The following is a 20,792-nucleotide window of genomic DNA, read 5'->3' as shown; positions in this document are numbered from 1 at the left end:
GTTAATATCAAAGTACTGTACATGGTAAGCAATACGTAACGTATTTGTAACAAAGAAACACTCCCACCTACTCAGCTTTGAGTCAGTTTTATTTTAAGGCAATGTACTACAACTCTGGTTCTGTCAATTTACGCAATTAGATGAATGTGCAAGCCAATCGACCAAAAATTGCGAAACATTTGAGCTATTAATAATGTGTCTGAGCGTAGCTCAGAAACCGTATAATCTACTGTCGGTGTGGCTTTCAGCGCTATTGCGTAGTAGTTCTGTCAGCTGTAAACCTCAGCATTCACGTTTTATTAACGCAAAATTTATGATAAATAGCAAGATGAACAATATGTAGGTAAGCTATAAAGTACCGGAAGCTCTGTTCTGTGCAGATATAATGAAACCAAATCCAAAGCGGAACTATAGCTAAACTGACAACTGTATTTTAAATGTCTTGTTTGGGAAAATGTTTATTCGCGGATAATACAGTGAGAAGGACTGAAGCCCGTGCTGTAGGCACACCTAGTCACGATTACAATACAGTCATACGTGTATGAGCAGAAAGAAGTGAAATTTGATACACTTGCACAATCCCACAAAATTTTAGTTTCTTATGCTGTACAGTATAATCGCGTAATGGAGGACGGGTAAATTTTATGTTTACACTTACTTCTTCTGCTCCTCGGCTCATCCATTTTTGAAACCACTTATACAATCGATACCGCCCTTCGCGGAACAATCGTACAGCAGTTTTATTCCCATCCATGACTCTCAATCTAGCAACACGACAAAAGTCAGACTGAGTGCGCTGGGGTCACTAGCCAGCACCATGTTGCATGTCTTTCAACACACGCTTTCGATAAATCGATTATAACTAAAATAGCTGAATTACCTCTGTGAAACGCGATTACTAATATATTTGTGCACAGTAAGATGGGGTAAGTGCTATAAAACGTGGAATTCGTGGAAGTGCGATGTTTAGAAGAGTATTAGCGAGTATTAAGTTATTAGCTTTCAGAATGTGGAGTTTTTCGCTGGTGTCGGAGACGCTTTAAAGACCTTCAATTTATCGTTTATTTAGCGAAAACTTCTGAAAATTGATTGTTACGGTATCAACATTACCAAACACCATCGATAGACTCTGTTTGAGCTGCATTCGGATCACAACTATCGCCACCTATTCCATCTAGTGCAGAGAAATGAAGTTCGTAAGACGACATCGGTTATTTAAGGAAGTCCGTACTAGCTCGAAAATCTACCCAGCTCTGCGAATATAAATGTGAAGATAGACGAAGTCGATTAAAGTTAAAAAAGGACTGTCTGGCTTGACCAAGAATTCCTATTACTTGGACTTGCAATTGTGAAGGCCACTGGGATACGAGCCACGAATTCTTTTTTTTAGTTAATTACAGATTTGGCCACAAAGGCAGTAGTCCCCTGAGTTAAATTTAGCCATCTTGAATTACAATCTTCCAGTAACTACAGCTTGTAGATAAATATGAACGTATTTTCGTCCCATACTTCAAAGTAATTTTGGAGTCTTTTATTATTCCTCGAAGTTGGTAACAATAGCTCTTTCGGAGTTCGGAAATTTCATTAAAACGCGTTAGCCGTCGTTACAGTTTCGTCCAATCATAGCATGATAATTTTTTGCTGTGGTTTGAACTAGTTCTTGTTTCGTTTTCCGACTAAACAAACTCTTGATTCTGGACACAGCAAGAGCAAAGTTTATCATGCGACCATGTACAGCCAAGCTCTATATTTAAGTAATGCAGAAGGGAAAGTTATCGCGAATAGATACAATGGATTGCAATTACCTTGACTGAATTCATTGAGAATGAGAAGTTTGTAAAGAACAACAGTGGCTACAGAGATTATGGAACATGACTCAAAACGTTTGAGTAAGTCGATGGTGTGTAAATTACGGAAAGGGGACTGTGTGCCGAGGCAAGTAGAAGAACGCTTTGCCACAAACTTGTTATCGACGACGAGGTCATTAGAAACGGAGCACAAGCTTGGATTGGGGTAGGAAATCGGCTATGTGTTTTTCAAAGGAGCTACGCGGCATATGCCTTATGCTATTTAGGTTGGTTGATTTGGGGGAGGTTATCAAACAGCGAGGTCATCAGTCCCATCGGATTAGGGAAGGATGGGGAAGGAAGTTCACCGTGTCCTGTCAAAGGAACCATCCCAGCATTTGCCCGAAGCGATTTAGGGAAATCAGGGAAAACGTGAATCGGGTTGGCCGGACGCGCGTTTGAGCCGTTGTCCTCCCGAATGTGAGTCCTGTGTGCTAATCACTGCGCGACCTCATTCGGTGCGATTTAGGGAAACAACAGAAAACCTAACTCTGGATAGTTTGACACAGATGTCATCGACGGTCCTTGAGACTACCGCACCGCTTCACTCGTCAGTGGAATAAAGTCTCTACCCCAAAAAAGTATTCAATTTACGATGCAAAAAAATGGTTCAAATGGCTCTGAGCACTATGGGACTTAACATCTATGGTCATCAGTCCCCTAGAACTTAGAACTACTTAAACCTAACTAACCTAAGGACATCACGCAACACACAGTCATCACGAGGCGGAGAAAATCCCTGACCCCGCCGGGAATCGAACCCGGGAACTCGGGCGCGGGAAGCGAGAACGCTACCGCACGACCACGAGCTGCGGACAATTTACGATGCACATAGTTGTACTAACAGACAGCAATTACTGCGATGTTATGAAGAATATAGGGAGGCATTAACTCAGCAAATCTTCACAGCAGTCATCACACAAAACTATACGTCTCCGTTAGCAAATAAACCTTAAGACAAACCATTCCATCTACAGAATCCGGATTTTTTAAAAGGTGCCAGATATAACAAGTTATCGTGTGTGAATGTAAAATACAATTGTGAATATGGCGTACTACATTAAATTTTAACGAAAAAACGTTGCATAGTAAATTACGCAGTCTGTGGTTTATTTGAATAAAACAGTGCTTCACACACTGCGTATAAATGTTTTCAATGTGGCGGTTTGTGAGAAATGTTATCGAACGAGAGTGCCGATCAGTATTTAATTTCGGAACGTAAGCTGTTACTATCTCCGTTTATTTCCTTCTTTCTCAGGCGTAAACCTACCGTTGCTGCCGTCCGCCCCGACAGCTGAATGGTCAGCGTGACGGACTGCCGTCCTAAGGGGCCCGGGTTCAATTCCCGGTTGGATCGGGGATTTTTCTCCGCTCAGGGACTGGGTGTTGTGTTATCATCATCTCATCCCCATCCGGCGCGCAGGTCGCCCAATGTGGCGTCGAATGTAATAAGACCTGTACCAAGGCGACCGGACCTGCCCCGCAAGGGTCCTCCCAGCCAATGGCGCGAAACGCTAATTTCCATTACCGTTGCTGCTACTCTGATTGCGACTTAATTTCATGTTGTCAGGTAATACGCGGAGAAGACAAGTGGGTGAATTTAATTTGACTTTTCCTACCATTATTGCTTTGTAAACACGAAGGATGGAAAGCAAAACCACATGACACAGTGTTCCAGACTCCACCTTAAACTGTGTAAGCGAGCACCCTTTTGGAGATATTTGGGAGCAATTTATTAACGATTTTGAGTCATAAATTTTTCTTTCATTCCCTCTCGGTATTGTCATCTGTTTGTAGAACCGTTCCTAGTACGTACATACGGGGACCAGCCTATGTCTTAGGCCTGAGTAATATGTATTCGTTAGAGACGGCTAAAGAGATGCCTTTTACAAACTTCGCTTACAGAGAGCAATTGGAAGTTTGCGATGATGGTTACTTGAGGTTCTTGGGGAGGCTGGCACAGCGTCGGGTTCTCTACTGTCAACCTCCGATCTGCAACATTCAACCTTCTTTTACACTCATAACAGTCAGGACTTTGTTCCACTGCAACTTAGCCATAATGGCTTCCGCAACCAGCTGATGGCATATTCGCCTTCCCTAGGCATATCTCTTGTAGCCCGAGTATTGAAATGTACCAGGCTTTTAACCTATTTAATTCTCTTGTTATCATTTGAAGCTACCCTGACTGGATGCCCCCACTCCATCGTCCTTCCTTGCTGCCCTACAAAACTGGTGCCATAAGTGGGTTCGTCTGTCTTACGATCCATAAACGTATATATTTTCGTGACCGAATACTACTGTACGAGGTGTGTCAGAAAAGTAACGAGACTGACAACACTGAGAGAGATCTGGCAATGCTGTGGTGTTCTACTTGTGTAGACCGGTGGGTTCATCTCTGCCGGATGCTCAGACCGAGTTTCAGCACCAAACAGCCATGTTGTAAGTCTTGCGAACACCGCTAGTGAAGTTGTGTTTTGTGTGTGTGTGTGTGTGTGTGTGTGTGTGTGCTACGAAAATGCAACAGCAGAATTTAGAGCAACGTTATACCATCAAGTTCTGTTTTAAACCTGAGGAATCCACGAATGAGACCTTTGAAAAGTTGAAACCGGACTATGGGGAATATTCCTGATCAAGAGCACAAGATTTTCGATGGCACAAATCGTATTTGGAAGGCCGAGAACACATTGAAGATGAACGCCGCTCAGGTAGACCTTCAACTTCAAAAACGGACAGAAACGTCGAGCGTGTGCGTTCTCTTATGAGACCGACGTTTAACAATGATGATGGGTGACCATTTAAATTTAAAGATTTTCTCCGTTCATCAAATTTTGACAGAAATTTTACACAAGCGACAGGTTTGTGCCAAAATGGTGCCGAAAAACCTCACAACTGAGCAGAAGGGCAATCGAAAAAATGTGTGTGTTGATCTTCTAGAGAGGATTACCAATGACCAAAAATGGTTCAGTTGTGTGATCACATGGGTTTTTGAATACGATCCTGATAGAAAGAGGCAAAGTGAGGAGTGGCACACTGAGACATCTCCTCGAGCGAAAAAAGCTCGAATGAGCAAGCGAAAGATCAAAACAATGTTGATTGCTTTTTCACTGCAGGGGTATCATGCGTATAGAATTTGTTCCTTCAGGGCAAATTATGAACCATGTGCTTTACACAGATGTCCTTAAAAGGCTCAGGAAAATGAATCAAGTGAGACCGGACATTGCAGACAAGTGAATGCTGCGTTGTGGCAACGCCCCATATCACATAGCCACTTTCATTAAGCTTATCGTATGTATGTTAAATTTCTACTAGAAATTGAAAGATTATATACATAATATGATAGTCCACTACATATTTGAATTTAGTGCTCTAACAATAATGTTCACTTTGCTTCATTCTCGCTGCCGGGTTTCGCGCTGGCGCACTGGCCTATTTGGCGGCTACACGATAACGGTCAACATGCTAGATGCTTGTTGAAAGACACATATAGCCGTCCAAAACATTGTATAAATTGTTTGTCTTTAAAGTTCATTTTTTCGTATGGAGTTTGGTTTCCAATGAAAATTGATACAAGTATTGAGATACTGCAATATACATGATAGCTTATGCCTAAGGCTGACATTCCATCCATCGCTTATACTACGAAAATAAATTTCTTAAATTTTAAAATGTCATGAAATGTTCCTTAACTTTGTTCTGTTACTACAGTTTGTTTGTTAGTTTCAACTTCTCTTCGTTCACATCACATGTAAAAATTAATTACATATCACATTATTCTGACAGAATACAAGCATATAATACACTTATGCTTCATTTTCTAGATAGGATTTTGTCACTTATGGGAGCTCATTTCTTTCTTAGGTAGAGGAGGGAGAAACACATTTGAAATGGGAGCAAAGCATCGCGCATTGCTGGCCTAACTACGGTTGGTGCCGTCTCCTTGTTTGGGGGGGGGGGGGGGGGGAGGGGGGGAGAAAGGAAACACTCATCTACTGGTTTAAAGATTTATGAGGAAATGTTACTCGTATAAGGATGGACTAGTTACCAAGGAACTTTTGCTTCATTGAAATGTGTACCGACTAATCACCCATGTGGTATCATGTTGTTTCTTCATGTGTTAGTGCTGTTTACTTCAATTCACGTGTAGCTTAGTGTGAAATCTGATGTTTTAAAGGTCGCAGACTTATCTTTTCCAAATCCCCGGAAATTTCATTATGCAAGATTTCATGTGACACCATAAAAATTAACTGGTTTTTGTAAAATCTCATGCTTAAATGTTTATGTGTATTCTGCAGTGAATAGGTACTGATAATTGTCACGCAGATACACTGCGACGATGCATATTTCATTTTTCATTTGCCTTATGACCTTTGTATAAATATCCTTATAACTAAATTGTTTACTCGAGATGCGGCCCGTTTCTTCACTTGGTACCTGCTACTCTCGACGCAATTCTCTTCTGCGCCGTGACGATGCACTGGTCGCTGAAAGAAAAAACTTAAAACTAATTTCATTACGTAGCTCGGTGGTCACTGACGCATTTGGTCACTGTATACATTCGCAGATATTTCCATACTTTGTTTAACTTCATAGACATTCGTTATTCCGTTACCCATTATGATCATTTACTCAGCAAAGAAAATTATTTGACCTCTCTCACGGTATTTCGTCGTTAGTCCTTAGCTTACACGTCTCGTATAGTTCTTTATAATGCTTCCTTTTGGTTGTAAATATGTTCTATATAGGTTAGTATTTAATTAAATCTCAGTGTACATATATCAATAGGTTCCTTAGTTCTTAGGCAGTAGAAGTATTTGCGCAGTATTTCCGTTTACTTTGTATTTAGGTTAGGTACATATTGCATTCCTATTTTGGTTGCTCCTTCTACCAGTCTGTCGCGCATGCGCACAGGTCAATGCCTCCTCTCCTGCTACTGACGTCAGCGCGTATTGTTGAGCGCGCGACAGCTGAGCCATAGGCTAATTTTGTTTATACTTCCGCTTCGCATGAAACGGTATATTACTTCTCATTACTATTAATTTTTATGCCTACGTGCACAAATAAAAAGAATTACTTATGCCTACACACATTACTTTATCTTAAGATACACTCCAGAAGAAGAATTACACTTAGAATTATGTACACTATGTGCAATTATCTTGTGATTTAAAAAAAAAATGTTACCACGCTTCGTCATTCTATAAAGGCTTTTATAGATTTGTGAGGATGGAGACCCTTGTCTCTCGCTGTTTTCTCATAAACTAACATGTACGTCCCAGGGTATGGCATTTTGGAAATTACATATGGTCCTGAATAGAATAATTGCCGCTTATTCAGTTTGCCAATTTTTGTCGATTTAGGATGTGTCCGTAAGAGGACTCGTTGCACTCGTTGCCCTTCAAAAAATTGTGTAACACGTTTCAGTGTCACTTTATAAATTTTCTTTCTATACTCGGCCCTGTTTTCTAGTGTAGCCATGGCTTGTTTGATTTTGTCTTGTAGTGTCATTTCTGTAGTGGGTACCTTTGGTATGGGCGACTCCCACTCATTCGTTTGTTTTGTCCAGAACATCAATTCATTACGTGTGAAACTTGTTGATGAATGTTGAAGGTTATTGACAACTTGCATGAAGGGAGTTATGTACTATACCCATCGGGTGTGTTTGTGAGGGGCGAACGTCCTAATAAACCAGTTAAATTCTTTCAAGACTCGTTCTACTGGGCTTGCATCTGGGTGAAAATGGCTTACTATTATGTGCTTTACGCCCTGTGAGATCATAAATTGTTTCCATTTTTGCCCAACGAAATATGAGGTATTATCAGTTAGTAGTATCTTTGGTTTACGTACTCTTCTCAGATAGTCTCCCTCAATCCTTTTTCTTATATTTGTGGCTGTTGCATTTTTGATGGCATACATTTTGATTTGTTTTGAGAAAATATCGTATAATGCTACTACGTATCTTACTCCTCCTTTATTTCTTGGATATGGACCAGCTATGTCCAGGGGTACTATATCTAGAGGGCTTTTTTGTGAGTATTGGGTGTAGCTCAGTATATTTTGACACATTGGACTATTTTGACTTTTGACATAATGCACACTTCCTTAATACCTGTCTTCTCTAATTTGGAAAATAACAAGGTGTTTCAATTTTTGCAGTACATTTACCTACTCAATAATGTCCACATACTTCATGTGTGTGTCTTATAAATTCGTCTATATAATCTTCAGGAATACACACACACCACTGATAAGATTTTTCATGTTTCTTATGTTCCTTGTACTCCTGATACCATTCACTTACCTTTCCATCTTCATCCTGCTTAAGGTTTTGCATGACTTTCCTCCATCTACGAGCTTGCTGTTGTATAATTTACATTTGCTTACAAAACTTACGATAATCAGACTGTTGTGTTATACCTTGCATTAATGACGTTTTGATTTCTACATCTTGCTCTGTTAATTCGCCAAATTCCTCTAAACCTTGTAGTAACCCAGACAAGGCATCTCCAATAACATTTTGACTTTCTTTAATATAAATGATTTCGAAATTGAATTCTTATAAATACAGACACCACCTAGCTAATCTACAGTGCAATAGTTTACATGTTAAAAGAAATGACAGTGATTGATGGTGACAGTGAACTTTGGTATTCTTTCCCCACAAAAAGTATTCAAACTTCTTAAATCCCCGTATTACCGCTAAACTTTTCAGTTCTGACACAGAGTGAGATCTTTCTGCTTCTGATAACCTGCGACTAGCAAAACTGATGACCTTGGGTACTTCCTTACCTTCTTCCTCTCGAATCTGGAACAAACACGCTCCCAGTACTTGAGATGAGGCTTCTGTGCACAGACAAAAATCCTTGGACAGGTCAGGGTGGCTAAGAATGTTTGCATTTGCTAATGCCTGCTTAATGTTATTAAAGTCATCTTGACACTTATCATCACATAACCAAAGCCTATTTTTCTTAACGAGTTGAGCAATGCATTACTGTTCATTAGTTGCTGTGGTAAGAATTTACGAAAAAAGGATGCTAGTCCTAAAAAAATTTAGTTGTTTTTTATTCCTTGGTGCTGGACAATTGCGTATGGCATCAAGTTTTTTTTTGGATCAGGTAATATACCTTGTTCTGACAAGACATGTCCTCAAAATTTGACTTGCTCCTTTCCAAAACTAGACTTTTTTGAAATTGGCTTTTACTTCGTAATCTGCAAATCGTTGAAGCACCTGCTCAATGAGCCTGATATGTTCTAACAAAGTGGGTGTGTCTATCAGCATGTCGTCTACATAAACAGTGACTATGCTAAGCAATTACGGTCCCAAAACCTTGTCCAATGTAGATATAAACAGTCCTGCTCTAATGTTCAGTCCAAAAGCTAGGACACGGAATTCGTAACTTCTGCCACTACAAATAAATGCTGTATATTTTCGACTTTTTTTCGTGGAGCTTTATTTGCCAGTAGGACATCTTAAGATCGAGTATACTGAAATATTTTTTACTGTAAAACTTTAGAAGCTGTTCGTCCATGTTGTCTAGTCTTATGTGTACTGGTACAATAATCTTATTGATACCTCTAGCATCGCGAACTAATGTTAAAGAACCATCTGGTTTGCTTACTGGTAATATTGGACTACAATAGGGTGAAAATGAAGATTGTATAATTCCCCATTTAATCATATGATTGATTTCTTCCCATCCTGCCTCTCGTTTTGCCCATGGAATAGGATATAACATTACACAAAATGTCTCATGTGGATAGACTTCAAATTTATATTCATAGTCTTTGATTACTCCTGGCTCATTACTGAAAACATTGGCATACTTAAATAACAAGATAGAAAGTTCTTGTCGTTGCATCTCATTTAGTACCTGTGATTCACTTAGTTTCTGCTCTACCATTTCGTAACTAACCTTAGTGTTTTCTTCTGTTCAGTATCAGATTTGTTTGTGAAATATACAGCTGGAAAGAAATATTGTGCTATTACTTTTGACTCTGGTTTGTTGTTGTCACTTTCATCAAGTGTTTTGACTAAATCCATAGAAAAAATCTGATCCTTTACATAAAAGTGGCATTTACCATTACCTATGCCAATCTGTGTTTTGTATATTCTAAACGCGTGCGTGCCAATAAGACAATTAACTATACGTTAGTCAATTATAAGGAAGTTGCACTTAACTGTAATATGTTCATTTTGTAATGGAGTAAGTGCCTGATGCTTAACCAATTTAGTCTTATTGCCTGTTAGCAGTTTGCAACTTGCAGTTTTGACAGGAAATGTTGGGAATTTGCCTCTCTTCTTCAGTTCACAAAAAATGCACACAAGACTGATCATTTTTCTATTATGGTTGACGAAACAAGTGATTCTTCGATTCACGGACAAGTGTCATTTTGTATTGGTACTGTCGATGATTCCTTAATCATCAAAGAAGACTTTACTGGCTTATACGAGACCCCCAACACTGAATCACAAACCCTGTTTAGTATTTTAAAAGACGTTTTTGCCCGTCTTGATTTGTCAATGGATAACTTAAGAGGACAGTGCTATGATGGTGCCTCGAATATGAGAGGTAAGTTCAAAGGACTAAAAAAGTTAATTTTGGATATACAACCAAAAGCACGTTATGTGCACTGCACTGCTCACAGTTTAAACTTGGCTGTTGTAGACAGTCTCCGCCATCTTACGTCTATGAGGGATATTATGGCTTTACACAAGGACTTAATAAATACCGTAAGGGAATCCAACAAAAGGTTGGGACTTTTCAGAAGCAAACACTGTGAGATCACCAACGACCAAGCTGGTCTACGATCTCTTTGCTCGACTCGATGGACTACGTGAGCTTCTAGTATCTTGAGAATATCGAAAAACTTTGAAGAACTTCTAGAGTTTTTTGAAAGATTTTCTGCAGAGTACAAAACATAGGCAGGTTACAAATGTGCAGACTACCTTGAGTCAATGTTACAATTCAAGACTTATTTCTTTTTACGTCTTTATTGCCATGCAATGAACCCAGTAGAGGATGTGAATGAAGAAATTCAATCCCCTCATCTAAGTATTGCTGATCTTGAAAAAAATATATGAGGGCTTGATTTGTGTATTGAATGGAAGGTGTGATAAATGGTTCAAATGGCTCTGAGCACTATGGGACTCAACTTCTGAGGTCATTAGTCCCCTAGAACTTAGAACTAGTTAAACCTAACTAACCTAAGGACATCACAAACATCCATGCCCGAGGCAGGATTCGAACCTGCGACCGTAGCGGTCTTGCGGTTCCAGACTGCAGCGCCTTTAACCGCACGGCCACTTCGGCCGGCGGAAGGTGTGATAGCTTTGAAAACTTTTGGGAATTGTGTTGAAAAGGAAAACCTTCACAGGTTGATGATCCTTCGCTTCCTCGGAATTGAATTATACCAAAGAAGTGTGAAAACAACGAAGCCAGCGCACCACATTCTTTCAAAACCTAAAAGGAAAGCTACAAAGCTATTCACATTGAAGTTTGTGAAACGGTGCAATCTTGCATTACTGACCGGTTTGCTTCAACTGGACTCACACAGGTCTTTGCAGTTGAACAAGAGTGCTTGCTTTTAGTAAACTGAGGTGAAACAAATTTGGAAAAATCAACTGAGTTTTTCAAAAATTACCTAGACATTAAGAGACTGCGCTTACACTTGAATATGTTAGCCGATATCGCTAATAAAAAACAACTGGTCTTAAAAAACATGCGTGATGTGAGAAAGTACATTGCACAAGAGCCTGCAGTTAGAGAAATGTTATGTGAAGTAGTGAAGTGCATTAAGCTTCTCCAAGTAGTTCCAATCACGACAGCAACAGAAGAACGGTCATTTACAGACGGTCGACATTTGCACCTTTCTAAAGACACTCTCGCCCTAATAATGGCATTTAGAGCAATACTAAAAATCTTTATAAAATAGAGAATTAAATACATACATAAAGTTAAATTTTCAGTTTCGAAATATTAGTACTATTTTAGTACTGTATTACTATAGTACTGTATTAGTTATTTTCAAACACTTAAATATTTTTAGGGTGTAAGACCCAATTAAAACACGCTATTTACATACTTTTTGACTGAAAGTATTAGACATACTGTATTAACTGTATTAAAGGATTAACTTCGCGATATTGTTTTTATTTAATGAACCATAGGCCTTATTCAAAGTAAGCTTAAATTAGTTATTTCACTTATTAATGGAAGTGCTATTACTGTGCGACAGCAATATTTTATGTTTTATTTTTTTAATGATAGTTTAGGATTTATTTAAATATAATTTCAGTCTTTCCAGAGCTATATATTCACTGCTATGTAATAGTCCATAAGCATGATTATTGCTGTAAATTAAATTAGCTTTTTTACGAAAATACAGAGCGTGTTTATGTTTTGTTTCTTTTTTCGAAGCCAAAAAATGTGTCAGGCTTGTCGAGTTTCCCGGAGTGCCGAGTTATCGAGAGTCCAGTTTTCGGGGCTGTAATGCTAATCATATGACACTAAAATGCTTAAAAAACTTTAAAACTCACTATTTTTCACCTAAAATTTAGAAAATTTTCCGGGGCAAGACCCCCAGTATGGACTACCCCAGTATTTTTTATAAGTCGGTGCCGCTGGTTGGACCCACCACAATTAAAATGCAGTACTCTAACAGGTGTTGGGAGGTGGAGAGTCTTTGACCTCTGGCACCGTCTGGGTACACCCTGCATACCAGGCATTCTATGCATTGCAATTACAAGACTTATTATGGCCCTCCCAACCCATGGAAAAATACATAAAGCACATTAAAACATCATTTGCTATCTCTGTGATCGAGTTGTTCTTGCAAGTTTTACTACGCCTCTCAATTGGTTTACCCAGTCATTCCTCATATGTATAATCTTGTCTTTATCATTGATGAATAACAATTAATGCGTTTATATCAGCACTGCAACCACCTTCAGCAAAACCTATCCTTTTAGTGATACAGGTTACCAAGCCTTAATACGTTCACTATTTCGCTGTTGAACGCATCAAGCAGTGGCAACTCCTATATAGACACTGTGGAACTGTAGTGCTCCCCTAATTCCACTTGATATTATCTATAACATTTTATGTTACAGTATAAATCCCTAAGCGTAATGACAGTAACCATCCGCCAGTTCTTGGCGGGTGGGGGGAGGGAGGGGGGGGGGGGGACTGGAGATAAAAATCTTTGTACGGAAATGTTCGCTTCACTGTTCCAGCAGCATGCTGTTTGGCTGTTGTCTGCAGAGCACATATAGGGAGCTACACACGAGGCTGCAAGGGAGAGGGTGCACTGCTGCCTCTGCATTGCGGACCAGAGCTAGTTGGTGGTAATTAATATTCCATGTGTGTTGTGGTTAGCCGTGTATCATTTTCTTGAATGATATACAGTGCGGCACTGGACTATTATCCTTCTTCCAGAAGATCTATTTCATTTATTTTTTGGTTCTTTTATTTTACAGAAAAGTTCTTACATCACCGAAAAATAAGTTCTGTATCTGTACTTAAGTTTTCACAGATTTAGATGACATATCAAAATGTACTTTAGAATAATACGACATAATCCTTCAAGGAAATGGACGAAAAGTGATGGTGCAAATATCATTAAAGGCATACCAGTGTAGTTAAAGCAAAAATCCAACAGTTTATAGTCAGACAGGTCAGGCGTGCACTACACACCGGAAGCAGCTACTAGGGTAGCAGAGTACGTGTGGCGTGCACACGGGGGTTTTTTAGGTTAGAGGGACCCCCCCTTGGGCGAAACGATAAAATACCTGACGGCTTACCAGAGAGGACATTATCATCGTTGATAAAGAACGTCCGTCCTCAGAGACCAAAAACAGGAAAAGTTAACGTAATATTGGTAAACTGCAGGAGTATCCAGGGCAAGGTTCCTGAATTAGTATCTCTTATTGAAGGAAATAGTGCGCATATAGTATTAGGAACGGAAAGTTGGTTAAAACCGGAAGTGAACAGTAACGAAATCCTAGACACAGAATGGAATATATACCGCAAGGATTGGATAAACGCCAATGGTGGAGGAGTATTTATAGCAGTAAAGAATTCAATAATATCCAGTGAAGTTATTAGCGAATGCGAATGTGAAATAATCTGGGTTAAGTTAAGTATCAAAGATGGGTCAGATATGATAGTCGGATGCTTCTATAGACCACCTGCATCAGCAACCGTAGTAGTTGAGCGCCTCAGAGAGAACCTGCAGAACGTCGTGAAGAAGTTTCGTGATCATACTATTGTAATAGGGGGAGACTTCAATCTACCAGGTATAGAATGGGATAGTCACACAATCAGAACTGGAGCCAGGGACAGAGACTCTTGTGACATTATCCTGACTGCCTTGTCCGAGAATTACTTCGAGCAGATAGTTAGAGAACCAACTCGTGAAGCTAACGTTTTAGACCTCATAGCAACAAATAGACCGGAACTTTTCGACTCCGTGAATGTAGAAGAGGGTATCAGTGATCATAAGTCAGTGGTTGCATCAATGACTACAAGTGTAATAAGAAATGCCAAGAAAGGAAGGAAAATATATTTGCTTAACAAGAGTAATAGGGCACAAATCGCAGAATATCTGAGTGACCACCATCAAACGTTCATTTCTGAGGAAGAGGATGTGGAACAAAAATGGAAAAAATTCAGAAACATCGTCCAGTACGCCTTAGATAAGTTCGTACCGACTAAGGTCCAAAGCGAGGGGAAAGATCCACCGTGGTATAACAATCATGTACGAAAGGTACTACGGAAACAAAGAAAGCTTCATCATAGGTTTAATAGTAGTCGAATCATAGCTGATAAGGAAAAGCTGAACGAAGCGAAAAAGAGCGTAAAGAGAGCAATGAGAGAAGCATTCAACGAATTCGAACATAAAACATTGGCAAACAATCTAAACAAGAACCCTAAAAAGTTTTGGTCATATGTAAAATCGGTAAGCGGATCTAAATCCCCTATTCAGTCTCTCGTTGACCACGATGGCACCGAAACAGAGGACGACCGAAGAAAGGCAGAAATACTGAATTCAGTGTTCCGAAACTGTTTCACTGCGGAAAATCGTAACACGGTCCCTGACTTCAGCCGTCGCACGGACGCCAAAATGGAAAATATTGAAATAAACGATATCGGAATTGAAAAACAACTGCTATCACTTAGTAGCGGAAAAGCATCCGGACCAGACGAGATACCCTTAAGATTCTACAGTGATTATGCTAAAGAACTTGCCTCCTTTCTATCAGCAATTTATCGTAGATCGCTGGAAGAACGTAAAGTACCTAGCGACTGGAAGAAAGCGCAGGTCGTTCCCATTTTCAAGAAGGGTCATAAATCAGATGCGAATAATTATAGGCGTAGTTCGCTTACGTCAATCTGTTGTAGAATAATGGAACATGTTTTGTGTTCTCGTATTATGACGTTCTTAGATAATACAAATCTCCTTCATCATAACCAACATGGATTCCGCAAACAGAGATCATGTGAAACTCAGCTCGCCCTATTTGCCCAAGAAATTCACAGTGCCGTAGACACTGGCGAGCAGATTGATGCCGTATTCCTGGACTTCAGGAAGGCATTTGATACGGTTCCGCACTTACGTTTAGTGAAAAAAATACGAGCTTACGGAATATCGGACCAGGTTTGTGATTGGATTCAGGATTTCCTAGAAGAAAGAACACAACATGTCATTCTTAACGGTTCAAAATCTGCAGATGTAGAGGTAAATTCGGGAGTACCGCAGGGAAGCGTGATAGGACCTTTATTGTTTACAATATACATAAATGACTTAGTTGACAACATCGGTAGCTCCGTGAGGCTATTTGCAGATGACACGGTTGTCTACAAGAAAGTAGCAACATCAGAAGACTCGTACGTACTCCAGGAGGACCTGCAGAGGATTAATGCATGGTGCGACAGCTGGCAGCTTTCCCTAAACGTAGATAAATGTAATATAATGCGCATACATAGGGGCAGAAATCCATTCCAGTACGATTATGCCATAGGTGGTAAATCATTGGAAGCGGTAACGACCGTAAAATACTTATGAGTTACTATCCGGAGCGATCTGAAGTGGAATGATCACATAAAACAAATAGTGGGAAAAGCAGGCGCCAGGTTGAGATTCATAGGAAGAATTCTAAGAAAATGTGACTCATCGACGAAAGAAGTAGCTTACAAAACGCTTGTTCGTCCGATTCTTGAGTATTGCTCATCAGTATGGGACCCTTACCAGGTTGGATTAATAGAAGAGATAGACATGATCCAGCGAAAAGCAGCGCGATTCGTCATGGGGACATTTAGTCAGCGCGAGAGCGTTACGGAGATGCTGAACAAGCTCCAGTGGCGGACACTTCAAGAAAGGCGTTACGCAATACGGAGAGGATTATTATCGAAATTACGAGAGAGCACATTCCGGGAAGAGATGGGCAACATATTACTACCGCCCACATATATCTCGCGTAATGATCACAACGAAAAGATCCGAGAAATTAGAGCAAATACGGAGACTTACAAGCAGTCGTTCTTCCCACGCACAATTCGTGAATGGAACAGGGAAGGGGGGATCAGATAGTGGTACAATAAGTACCCTCCGCCACACACCGTAAGGTGGCTCGCGGAGTATAGATGTAGATGTAGATGTAATGAATGTTTCGTTCACTGTTACACACATCGACATAATTTAATAATGTGAAATGCAGCAAATGTTACACGAAACGCAAGAATATTTTTCTGTAATATTCTGGCTATTACAGTATTCTTTTTTAAGAACACCACACGTGTTCATTCTCAAGAAGCATATGGACCACAGAATTCCCCAGCAGTCCTCTACAGGATGGCACTTCAACATATGGATCACAAACAGGGTTCATGGAAATTTGCAACGTTTAAAAAACAGCCGTACTGGAATTCAGTCAATATCAATAGCAGATCAAACCATTGCAGAAGCCACAGGAATTTTCAAATACTTGAGTGAAGATAATTTCAAGTTTTGGTTAGAGCTATTTCATAAGATTATGCCTAATTTTGAAATAATCTACACTCCTGGAAATTGAAATAAGAACACCGTGAATTCATTGTCCCAGGAACGGGAAACTTTATTGACACATTCCTGGGGTCAGATACATCACATGATCACACTGACAGAACCACAGGCACATAGACACAGGCAACAGAGCATGCACAATGTCGGCGCTAGTACAGTGTATATCCACCTTTCGCAGCAATGCAGGCTGCTATTCTCCCATGGAGACGATCGTAGAGATGCTGGATGTAGTCCTGTGGAACGGCTTGCCATGCCATTTCCACCTGGCGCCTCAGTTGGACCAGCGTTCGTGCTGGACGTGCAGACCGCGTGAGACGACGCTTCATCCAGTCCCAAACATGCTCAATGGGGGACAGATCCGGAGATCTTGCTGGCCAGGGTAGTTGACTTACACCTTCTAGAGCACGTTGGGTGGCACGGGATACATGCGGACGTGCATTGTCCTGTTGGAACAGCAAGTTCCCTTGCCGGTCTAGGAATGGTAGAACGATGGGTTCGATGACGGTTTGGATGTACCGTGCACTATTCAGTGTCCCCTCGACTATCACCAGTGGTGTACGGCCAGTGTAGGAGATCGCTCCCCACACCATGATGCCGGGTGTTGGCCCTGTATGCCTTGGTCGTATGCAGTCCTGATTGTGGCGCTCACCTGCACGGTGCCAAACACGCATACGACCATCATTGGCACCAAGGCAGAAGCGACTCTCATCGCTGAAGACGACACGTCTCCATTCGTCCCTCCATTCACGCCTGTCGCGACACCACTGGAGGCGGGCTGCACGATGTTGGGGCGTGAGCGGAAGACGGCCTAACGGTGTGCGGGACCGTAGCCCAGCTTCATGGAGACGGTTGCGAATGGTCCTCGCCGATACCCCAGGAGCAACAGTGTCCCTAATTTGCTGGGAAGTGGCGGTGCGGTCCCCTACGGCACTGCGTAGGATCCTACGGTCTTGGCGTGCATCCGTGCGTCGCTGCGGTCCGGTCCCAGGTCGACGGGCGGGTGCACCTTCCGCCGACCACTGGCGACAACATCGATGTACTGTGGAGACCTCACGCCCCACGTGTTGAGCAATTCGGCGGTACGTCCACCCGGCCTCCCGCATGCCCACTATACGCCCTCGCTCAAAGTCCGTCAACTGCACATACGGTTCACGTCCACGCTGTCGCGGCATGCTACCAGTGTTAAAGACTGCGATGGAGCTCCGTATGCCACGGCAAACTGGCTGACACTGACGGCGGCGGTGCACAAATGCTGCGCAGCTAGCGCCATTCGACGGCCAACACCGCGGTTCCTGGTGTGTCCGCTGTGCCGTGCGTGTGATCATTGCTTGTACAGCCCTCTCGCAGTGTCCGGAGCAAGTATGGTGGGTCTGACACACCGGTGTCAATGTGTTCTTTTTTCCATTTCCAGGAGTGTATAATCAAATACAATATCGAGAAATTAGTGTGTTTAAAGTTAATGATTATATTAAAAATATTCAAAACTGCTATTTTAGAATTAAGAAACTCAAAATAGGGTGAGAATCTTTCAAAGACACTCATGGCAGAAGCTAAGGAAATGTGTGGGTGTATAAGTGTCGATATAACGGACAGATATTTTTCCACGAAACACTTGTTATGCGCTAAATTCAACAAGAAATCCTTCACTACTTTTAAGAATGAACATCCTACACGACAGACAGTACTTACCACTCAAGTACATCCCACGGTTAAGAAAGGAAAGCTTGGAACTAAACTAAAATTATATAATAGGTCTGATATTCGTGAATATTGCAAATTACTGAGCTGCTGAAATATATGTTGGAAAAAAATGTAGACAATGGTCTAAGTGAAATTACGAAACATAAAAATTCTCTTGACGGATCCCATAACTACATCAGAGGCAGATCGCTGCTTTTCAACATTGGAATGCATAAAAACTATTCGGAAAAGAGCTATGAATTTGGAAAGACTAATTGCGCTTGCAATGCTTTCAATGGAGAAAAATTTCCCCAGATCTTATCCAGAGATCAATAAGTAAATTGTTGATTTTCTTGCACAAATTAAAACGAGAAGAAAGGATTTCCTTTCTAAATGAATACGTCAAGCTTGAACCTTAAAAATTCAGGTTAAAATAAGTAAAAAACTTTTAACTTCGTTCTCTTAGGATTTTATCAGTACTCTGAATAAATTTTCTTTTCATACGTGTTTGTTTCCTTGGACACAATTTTGAAACAAAACTAAAAACATTTCTGGAGCAGCAGCATCCCCTGACTCTAGCTACGAGCTGCCACTCCCAAGGGAAGTTTTTCACATCATATTATACTCTCTCCTAGCGTTCTGAGAGCCCCAAAAACCTTCTATATGCAGTGCGGTATGTCAAACTAACTGCTGACAGCCGCATGCGTTGAACCCACGTGTAGCAGGCGAGAGGGCGGAGCTCCTAGCGATAAGCCGACTTTAAGCGATGGCTGACTTTAACATAGGCAGAAGCAGAGACTGCCGGCCTAGCCAAGCCGGCACATGTAGACGCCAAGATTGCCACCAGACACACGAGTCCGGCCTCTGTGCTGCGCGCGGACCATTTACTTGCAGCGCTCGTGGCATCGTAGAAACATACATTTGCTTCTGAAGTTTTATAACAATTGCTTCATTGTTTCCCAGATTTCATGGGATCGATTAACATAAAAATAGTAAGATTAGCTGACTCATGTCACGGGGAAGCTGAGAGGCTAAATGTAATGTTTTAAATTTTAGTTTTTATTTCAGTAAACAGTCTACAGCTGGGCTATGTACAAGTGATTCAAGATAACATGAATGTTTACCAAAAAGCATGTCATTTCTTTTAAACGTCTGCCTACTTTGGAAACTGTATGTTATTTACATACCGCATGTACACTGATGGAAAAAAATCGCACCAAGAAGATGTCGTGCGACACGAACGGATTGGTGGACGTCTTTCTATATGTGAAAGATGTTCTCCACTCAGATTTCTTGCCAGTCGCATAAGAGCTGCGCTAGTAGCGCCACTATCGGGACGCAAATCAGGTTTGCTTTAAATACACACTGTAACGGTCGTGAGCGTTAGTTACCTTTGAGGTTGGTTGGTTGGTTCAGGGGGAGGAGACCAGACAGCGAGGACATCGGTCTCGGGAAGGATGGGGAAGGAAGTCAGCCGTGCCCTTTCAGCGGAACCATCACGGCATTTGCCTGAAGCGATTTAGGGAAATCACAGAAAGCCTAAATCAGGATGGCCGGACGCGGGATTGAACCGTCGTCCTCCCGAATGCGAGTCCAGTGTGCTAACCACTGCGCCACCTCGTTCGGTGTCACCTTTGAGATGGCTGGCTGGCTGGCTCTGAGCACTATGGGACTTAACATCTATGGTCATCAGTCCCCTAGAACTTAGAACTACTTAAACCTAACTAACCTAAGGACATCACACAACACCCAGCCATCACGAGGCAGAGAAAATCCCTGACCCCGCCGGGAATCGAACCCGGGAACCCGGGCGTGGGAAGCGAGAACGCTACCGCACGACCACGAGATGCGGGCCTTTGAGATGGGACGTGGTGTGTAGATATTAGTCAAAACGCCTTTAAGGCGACAAAGACGCCATTATCAACAACTCACTGAGTTTAAACGACGTCATGTGATAAAGTTACGAGAAACTGGATGTTGCTTCTGAGATATTGCAGAAGGACTTGGCAGGAATGTAGTCACTGTACATGATTTCGGCAGCGGTGTTCACGAGAATGTACGGTCTCAAAAAGACCGGACTCTGGACGGCTACGTGGCACTACCGAGAGGGAAGAACATCGTGTTCGGGGTATGACCACAGTCTAATATGTACAGTCGCGACACACTGCTGTCACTTGTTGTTGCTTATTCGGCACCTCAAATAACGTA

General features: G+C 41.4%; 1 pseudogene; it reads left to right on the top strand.

Moving 5' to 3' along the window:
• Nucleotides 1-921: 921 nt before the first annotated feature.
• LOC124556125 lies at nucleotides 922-18,924 on the top strand (annotated as a pseudogene).
• Nucleotides 18,925-20,792: the final 1,868 nt, after the last annotated feature.

Source organism: Schistocerca americana, chromosome X (assembly GCF_021461395.2).
Source record: "Schistocerca americana isolate TAMUIC-IGC-003095 chromosome X, iqSchAmer2.1, whole genome shotgun sequence".
Lineage (NCBI taxonomy): Eukaryota > Metazoa > Arthropoda > Insecta > Orthoptera > Acrididae > Schistocerca > Schistocerca americana.
Note: the sequence above shows the minus strand (reverse complement) of the source record. Positions and strands in the feature narration are given on the sequence as shown.